The 7,641-nt window shown below is 52.3% G+C and overlaps 1 protein-coding gene across 2 annotated transcripts in view; it reads left to right on the top strand.

The window, feature by feature from the left end:
• The first annotated feature begins 4,575 nt into the window (after nucleotides 1–4,575).
• Nucleotides 4,576–7,641, top strand: part of Ptpn14 (protein tyrosine phosphatase non-receptor type 14) — a 145,292-nt gene continuing 142,226 nt past the window's right edge. For both annotated transcript variants that reach the window (XM_036202498.1, XM_036202497.1), the window contains exon 1: nucleotides 4,576–5,286. The gene's annotated coding sequence lies outside the window, so the exon portion shown is untranslated. The remainder of the gene's footprint in view (nucleotides 5,287–7,641) is intronic.

The following is a 7,641-nucleotide window of genomic DNA, read 5'->3' as shown; positions in this document are numbered from 1 at the left end:
ATAGACAGCCCCTACAGAGCATCAGAATTTTTCAAATAAAGCCAACCTACTCTCCAGTTGTTGTTGTTGTTATTTTTAATGGGCTGTGTGGTGGTGGTGCACGCCTTTAATCCCAGCACTCAGGAGGCAGAGCCAGGCTGATCTCTGTAAGTGTGAGGCCAGCCTGGTCTACAGAGTGAGATCCAGGACAGGCACCAAAACTACACAGAGAAACCTTGTCTCGAAAAACCAAAAACCAAAAATCGAAAAACAAAACAAAACCCAAGGTGTTTATTGTGTGTGTATGTTTGTGTGTGTGCACGTGTGTACAGGTGCAAGCACATGTGGGAGCCAGAGGTTGACACCAGCTGTCTTTCTCTGTCACTCTCCACCTTATTCTTTGAGGAGGTCTTTCATTAATCCTGGAACTCATAGCTTTGACAGTTGGGATCTTCCTGTTTCAGCCTCCCTGTAGCTGGAGTATCCCTGTGTCCACCCAGGTCCTGCAGCCACGCATACCCAAATAAACACACAGACACTTATATTACTTAAACTGTTTGGCCTAATGGCTCAGTCTCTTGCTATCTAGCTCTTACATCTGAAATCAACCCATTTCTATTCATCTATAAGTCGCCACGTGGCTTGTGGCTTACCAGGACCTTACATCTTCTCGTGCGTCTCCCGACTCAGCCTTCTACTTCCCAGAATTCTCCTCTCTCCTTATCCCGCCTACCCTATACTTCCTGCCTGGCTACTGGCCAGTCAGCATTTTATTTATCAATCAATCTGAGCAACACCTTTACAGCATACAGAAAGACATCCCACAGTACTTCCCGTGGTATGGCTGCAGCTGAGCACCTCCATGTCTGGCTTTTTACCTGAGTGCTAGAACCAAAGTCAGAGCTTGCACACGAAGTGCCTTTCTGGCTGAGCCATCTCCCAGAACTTGTTCTGCTTTCAGGGACTTCAGTGTCTTAGAAGGTATAAAAGTAACACATTAATGAGGAGAACATATTGGAGGTGGGTGGAATGGTGGAGGGCCCTGAGATTCTGCTTGGCATCCTGTATTTATAGTTAGAGTCAAGCTTAGAACAAGGAGATGTATTACTTTGAAGAGTTAATATCCACAAGTTCCTAAAATTATAAAACTTTAAAGTAAACATGAGGCTCATTACTTTTTTTTTTTTTTTTCTGTGTAGCTTTGCACCTTTCCTGGAACTCACGCTGTAGCCCAGGCTGGCCTCAAACTCATCTGGCTCTTCCTCCCCAGTGCTGGGATTAAAGAAGTGTGCCACCACCACCCAGCAAGGCTTATTATTTTAAGTCCTGTCCAACTCATGCACCCTGAGGAAATGGCAGAGTGCAGACTTAGCTAAAGGCATGTTTGCTTACACACACACACACACACACACACACACACACACACACACACACAGAGGGGTGAGAGAATGTATTTGGCTTATTTTAGAGAGAGAAATAGAGATAGGCTTCTTGTTTCTTTTCAGTTACTTCAAGTTGTGTTCTTTGTGTATATGAGTGAGTATGGTGTGGTATACATGTACACACACACACACACACACACACACACACACACACACACACGCACACATGCACACATATGGCACATATGCACAAAGCCCAGAGGTGGGCATTGGGCATCCTTCTCTTGCTGGGGGATGTCTTTCTGTATGCTGTGAATATATGTTGTTCCCATTGGTTAATAAATAAAGCTACATTGGCCTATGGCAAGGCAGCTTAGAGGCAGGCAGGAAATCCAAGGAGAGAGACAGGAAAGAGAAAGGTGGAGTCTAGAGAGACACTACCACCTCCAGGAGAAGCAAGATGTGAAAGTACCGGTAAGTCACGCCCATGTGGCAACTTATAGATAGAAGTGGGTTAAGTTATAAGAGCTAGCTATCAAGAAGCCTGAGCCATTAGGCCATACAGTTTGTAAGTAACATAAGCCTCTGTGTATTTACTTGGGTCCAAGCAGCTGTGGGACTGGGTAGGACACAGGAAAACTTCTGACTACATCATCTACCCTCCACCTTATTATTTTTAGGCTGGGTCTCTCCCTGAACTGCACTTCATGGAGCTCAGGTCAGTTTTCTGTCTCTTTCTTTTTCTTTCTTCCCTTCCTTCCTTCCTCCCTCCCTCCCTTCCTTCTTCTTTTTCTTCTTTTTTGACTAGGCTGGCAGTCAGGAAAGTCCCACTTATTCCCCTGCTTCCAGCAGTGCTGGGTTACAGGCACAGGTGAAACCATGCCCATCCATGAAGAGTGCTAGGATCTGAACTCAGGTCCTCATGTTTCTGCACCAAACATTTTGCTTTTTGCTTGTATTTTTGAGACGGGACCTACTTAGTCCAGGATGGCTTTGAACTCACTGGCCTCAAACTCATGGGGGTTATCCTGACTCAGTTTCCTGAGTTCTGGGATTATAAATGTGGGCAATGTGCCAGATTTCCCAAACCTCTCCCAGTACTGGGCATGCAAGCACTATGTACTGAACCCTCAGGCTCACATTGTGTTTTCTTGTTACAAAGAATTATATTGCAGTGGGTCAGCATATGTCTAGCATACAAGAGAACCAAAGTACAACACCCAAGTCATTAGTCAGTTTCTCTCTCTTTCTGTAAGTGCACATAAAACTGAAATAGTTCTTATTTGTATTGTCTTCCTATGACCAATATAAAACCAATCAGTCACACTTCATAAGTCCTTAAAATTAACAATGACTTTTACTTTTATGAATAAATTGATTTAAAAATTAAAAACAAGTGCAGAGGGCTAGTGCTCAGCCTTGGCTTTACTGACAGCTGCAAAGGCAGCATCACTCACTAGACTCCCAGCATCCGCGTTGGTTTGAAGGCAGCATGCAGGCAACTGTTCCAGTTCTGGCTTTGCCTTGCTTCCTCCACAAACATACCTGTGTCTGGAGGAGACACTCAAGCAAGCTCAGACAGGGTCTCGGCCCAAGACTCAGCTAATCCAACCAAACTCTGTCCTTGATGTCACACTCCACTGGAAAATGAACTTAAGCTTGCTCAGGATCACATGGGTGGTCACAGACAGATTCCAGTTTTTGTATCTGTTCCAAAATCCTTTGCTCTTTCTTCTAGACCACGGTGGCCTGGGGGCTGTGCTCAGCATTTTGAGTGACTTGAGAGCCACAACATCCATGTGCCACTTACTTTCCACTGTGAAAAGATGCTAAGGGCCTCCTGTGTCCCAGAAGGGCACAGCCAGCCTGCCACTGACAGCCTTTAGGCATCTTACTGGTGAGCCCAATCCTCTTTCAGTCAAGCTTCTGAGGTTAAGTCAGCTCCTGTGCAGACTGTGTCTTTGTCCCATTTCAGCAGAGTGTGTTCTTTAGTGAGACAGGTCCTTTCTTCCTGATTCCTCAGCCTTCTCTCAGGGATGCTGATGATATGCATGGCTGTGTGGAATATTGCCCACACTTGAAGCCACAAAGAGAAGCCCTTCAGAAGACTGGTTGGAAACTCACCAGACCCCTACAGTGATCTCTTTGATATTCTGAAAAACTGACCCTCCCATCCATCATCCCATTCTGTCCCCCTCTGGCCCTCTCTAATTCTTCTTGGTTCTGCACACAGGTAAATGCTCAGAAGGCAGTTATTACAGATTCGCTCTCTGGGCACAAGAGATTTAATACTTTTCTTTCTTGTTTTGAGGTAGGGTCTTGCTATGTAGTCCAGGGCAGCCTTCAATTTGGGATTTTGCTGTCTCTGCCTCCAGAGTGCGGCATGGGCCACCAGGATGGAGTAAGGCCTGGACGTTTAGTATCCCTTGCCTGTACAGTATAGTAATTCGACGCTATCTTCTGTGACAAGGACTTCAGGGTCTTTGGAAGGGCTGGGCTTGAGACTTCAGAAGAAGAACAGATGCCAAGACGCACAAACACTAGAAATACAGGCGGCCGCTTTCATTTCAACAACTACCAAAACCAAGGATCAGGGGTGGGGGGCTGGGATCCTCCTGAGTCAAGCACTGGGTCAGCAACTCAGCGGGGCCTAATACAGGTTCCCCTGCCCGGCTGAGTGCTTTTTCCATTATACCGGCTGCGCCTCAGTAACCCCACCTCCGAAAGTGCTAAGGCAGTTCCCTCCCAGTGCCCAGGCGGGGTGGGGCCCCTCCGTGGCATGGAACAAACCGGGAAAACCACATATTCCAACTCCTGGCACACAAAGGCTGGCTGGCCGTGGGGGTGGGGTGGGAGGACCGGAGCTAAGTCTAGCTCACTACTGGGAGATCCTGGGATTCTGAGCAGGGCTCCTAGATTGCCTGCTCAAGGAGGCCACCCTACTTTGTCCTGTCCTGTGTCCCCTGGGCGGTGGCGGCAAGACCTCCCCCAAATAAATGGCATGTTCTAGCTCCAGCGTCCCACCCCCTAGCTGCCTACGGAAATCTAGGAGGGACCGTCCTTTCCTTTCCGCTTTCCCATCCGCCTCAGGAGCGTCGCACAGCTGGGTTGCCTTGGGTCGCCACCCCCTCTCCACTTCTATCTTAATCCAGGCACTTTCCTTCCGTCCACAGCCCCCCACCTTGGAAGGAAGACACGCTCCAAAGCTAGCCCATTAAAGTGCACGACTTCTGCCCGGCCTGCCGAAGGAGCTCGGGCAGCGCGGCATTCCTCGGATTCCAGCGCTGTGACGTCCCCGGGGACCGTGCGCCCGCAGCGGGGGAGCCCGGGCTCCACTTTCCAGCGCTGGGTGCGCGTCCCCGAGGCTGGCGCGCGCCCTCACCGGTCGCATTCCTAGCCTGCCCAGAGAGCGCTCGGCGCACTCCCCGCCTCCAGGCCCCCAGAGCAGCAGAGCCCAGCCCGGGGCGGGGGAGCCCGGCCAGCGGCGCCTGCTCGTCCCCTCCCACCCGGCCCCTTCCTCCGCCCTCCCGGCCGCTCGCGCTTCCTGGCACTCGGGCTCTCCCGGCGGCTCAAGTTCTGCACAAACTTCTCCTCGCTGCCCAGCGCCGCGGCCGCGGGTCCGGGCCAAGCTCGCTGCGCTCTGCGGCTCAGCCGTCTCGTCCCCAGAGCTGGTCCTTGTGAAGCATCTGGCGCCACTTGGCCGCTGACGGTTCCTTTCGGCGCCCCACCTCTCTGATCGTCCCGGCCCCCTCGCGCGGGACGGCGGTGCTCAGGTTCTTGGCCCTTTCTCCTCCCCGGTGCTCCCGGCGCGGCGGAACCCTCCCGGTGCCCTTCCTTGGCCAGCTCCTGGAAGCCAGTGGTGGGGACCCAGGCTCCCTAATGGTCACCGCGCGGCACCCAGGGCACTCCCGGGCCATGTAAGCAGGTAAGCCAGCGGGCAGGAGCAGATACTAGGGCAGCGCCAACTTGGCCTCGACGCCGGGGACGCCGGGGTGCGCGGCCGCGGCTCCAGGTGGCCAGCCGCTGGGCTTCTCTTCCCGTGCAGCGCTCGCTCCACACGGAGTGAGCTGCAAGGGGAGCGCGGTCTGAGACTCAGTAGTTGAGCCAAGATATGCCTCTAGCTCGTGGTTCTTTTCTGCCTGTGGAGAGGGAGAAAGTTCTGGGAAGGGCAGAGGGCAACTGGAGGTCCCCAGACCGCCCAGGCAGCACTTGGGGAGCAGGCGTTGCTGTCGTGCTTTCGAGCAGGGGAACGAAGCGCAGCGCCGTAACCTTGCCTCTGTGCCTCCCGTGGGGACTGGATTTGGGAGGGGGTCCTTGTTCCCTTTCCCCACGCCCCAGCGGTGTTACCAAACTCTCAAATCTCTTGGCTCCCGCTTGGGTCGGACAGACGCGCAGGGAAAATTTGCGGCCTCATCACCCCAGACCAGATCTCCACTTCCAACTTTGCGAGTTCTGAGAGTTAACAGCTCCTTTCCCACGTGACCTCACGTCTAGGGTTGATTCTCTGCGAATGGGTTTCCTACCTTTTCTGGAGGGATCGATGATGTGCGATGATGTGCGCCGTCACTACCTCCCTTTGCCTTCCTCCCTTCAGTTCTTGTCGCCTCACCCCCATCTACAGTTTGTGGGGTTTTGACTTTAGTAGGTCGGAGGATTGGCTGTTACCGGGTCCTGCTGGAGGCGAGTTATGTTCAGACAGCCGGATCAATGTATGGTCAGAGTGTCCAAAATATGTTGATTTCTTGAAATGGGTTCCCTCCCTCATTCATTCAACAAACCCCAGTGTTGAGGCTTCCTCTCTGCTAGGAGATCACACTACAAGAGTCAGCAGCGGCCTGCAGGCAGCCTGTGGGCGGGTGGGAGCATGTGCTGAGAGAAGGCTTCTGTGAGAGCCGGGGAAAGGCCAGGCCCTGGAGGAAAGGGGTTACCTGCGTCGAGGGAATGATGCTCAAGCGGGAGTGGTTGGGGATTGCATTCCAGAGGAGGGAACAGCTTGGGCCAAGTGGGGGGCGCAGAGGCGCGCGCGGGAAGGGGGGGTCGGGGGAGCGTACAGAAAGTCTTGGATAACGACCTGGTGCGGAGGGGCATGCAGGAGCCTGTTGGTGTTCTGTTGCTCGTATAGTTAGCCCCCACCCCAGGAGAAACGAAACCGGAAGTTTGTTACCCACTTCCCGTGACCACCAGTAGCACTCCAGGATCAAAAGCTTCTTCCCTTTTGGACATGTTCCCTCTCCTGATGTCTCGCCTACACAGCTGTGTGAGGTGGCAGGAGTGTTGGTTATTAACTGATCCACTGGACCGCAGTATCCCAGTGAGGACCATCCCACACCACTACAGAACCTTGTCCTGGAAGAGCTTTTGGCGTGGGCAGAACAGTTTGGGTCTCAGAAGTGACAGCTTGCTTTGTTTCCCCTTTGGTGCTGGGGAGAGAACCCAGGCAGGGCCTTATGCTCGCCAGGCCAGCGCTCCGCTCCCCGCCCCCCTCAAGCTCCCTAACAGCTGTCTTGAGCAGGACCTGGATAACATGATGTCCTCTTACGAGTGTATGGCTGGCATGTGCAGAAACAGTTCGAGGATGTGGCTCTGTGTCTCAGGATCGCTGCTTTTAAAAGTCATTGATTTTTTTTTTTCTTGGTGGGGGTTTTCTTTCCTTTTCCTGAACCTGTGTGGAAACTGAAACCTTCCATCCCTCTAAGCAGGGTCCAGCACATCCTTCCTGAAAAAGCTCCTCAGTGCAGGAGAGGTTGTCTACAATCACCTCTCTGAGGGACTCTTTCCTAGGCTGAGATGCTCTCCCTGTGTATTCCTAGTGGCTGCTCCTGGCCAAGATACCAGATCCCCAGCCTTCAGGTACCTCAGGCTGGCACACACGAGTGGCTGGCTCCCTGCAATTCGGGGGTGTTAATTCAAGGTTCTCTCCCAGCCCATCTCTGATCTTGAGAGCAAGCAGTTCCATGCTGGAAAGTCTGGAAAGTGTGTGTGTGGGACCAGCCAGAGGGAAGTGTGTACCAAGAAGCCCTTTCCTGCATGTCCCAGGTATCTGTCTGTCCAGGTTCCCTGGGTTGATGTGCATATACTCAGTACCACTGTTACTCAAGTTGGTGTGTGTTGTGTTGCATGGCCACCTGGGAGAGAAACACCAGTTAGGGACTATTGTAATGTTGAAACACCACAAAGAATTTAGAGTTTTCAGAATTCTTCCTGCCCCATGGACCAGCCGAAGTCTAGAACTGACTGTGAGGATTTCCCCAGCACATGCTTTCTTACTGGATTAACTTCC

This window comes from Onychomys torridus, chromosome 11, assembly GCF_903995425.1.
Source record: "Onychomys torridus chromosome 11, mOncTor1.1, whole genome shotgun sequence".
Lineage (NCBI taxonomy): Eukaryota > Metazoa > Chordata > Mammalia > Rodentia > Cricetidae > Onychomys > Onychomys torridus.
This window is presented reverse-complemented; position numbering and strand designations above follow the sequence as displayed.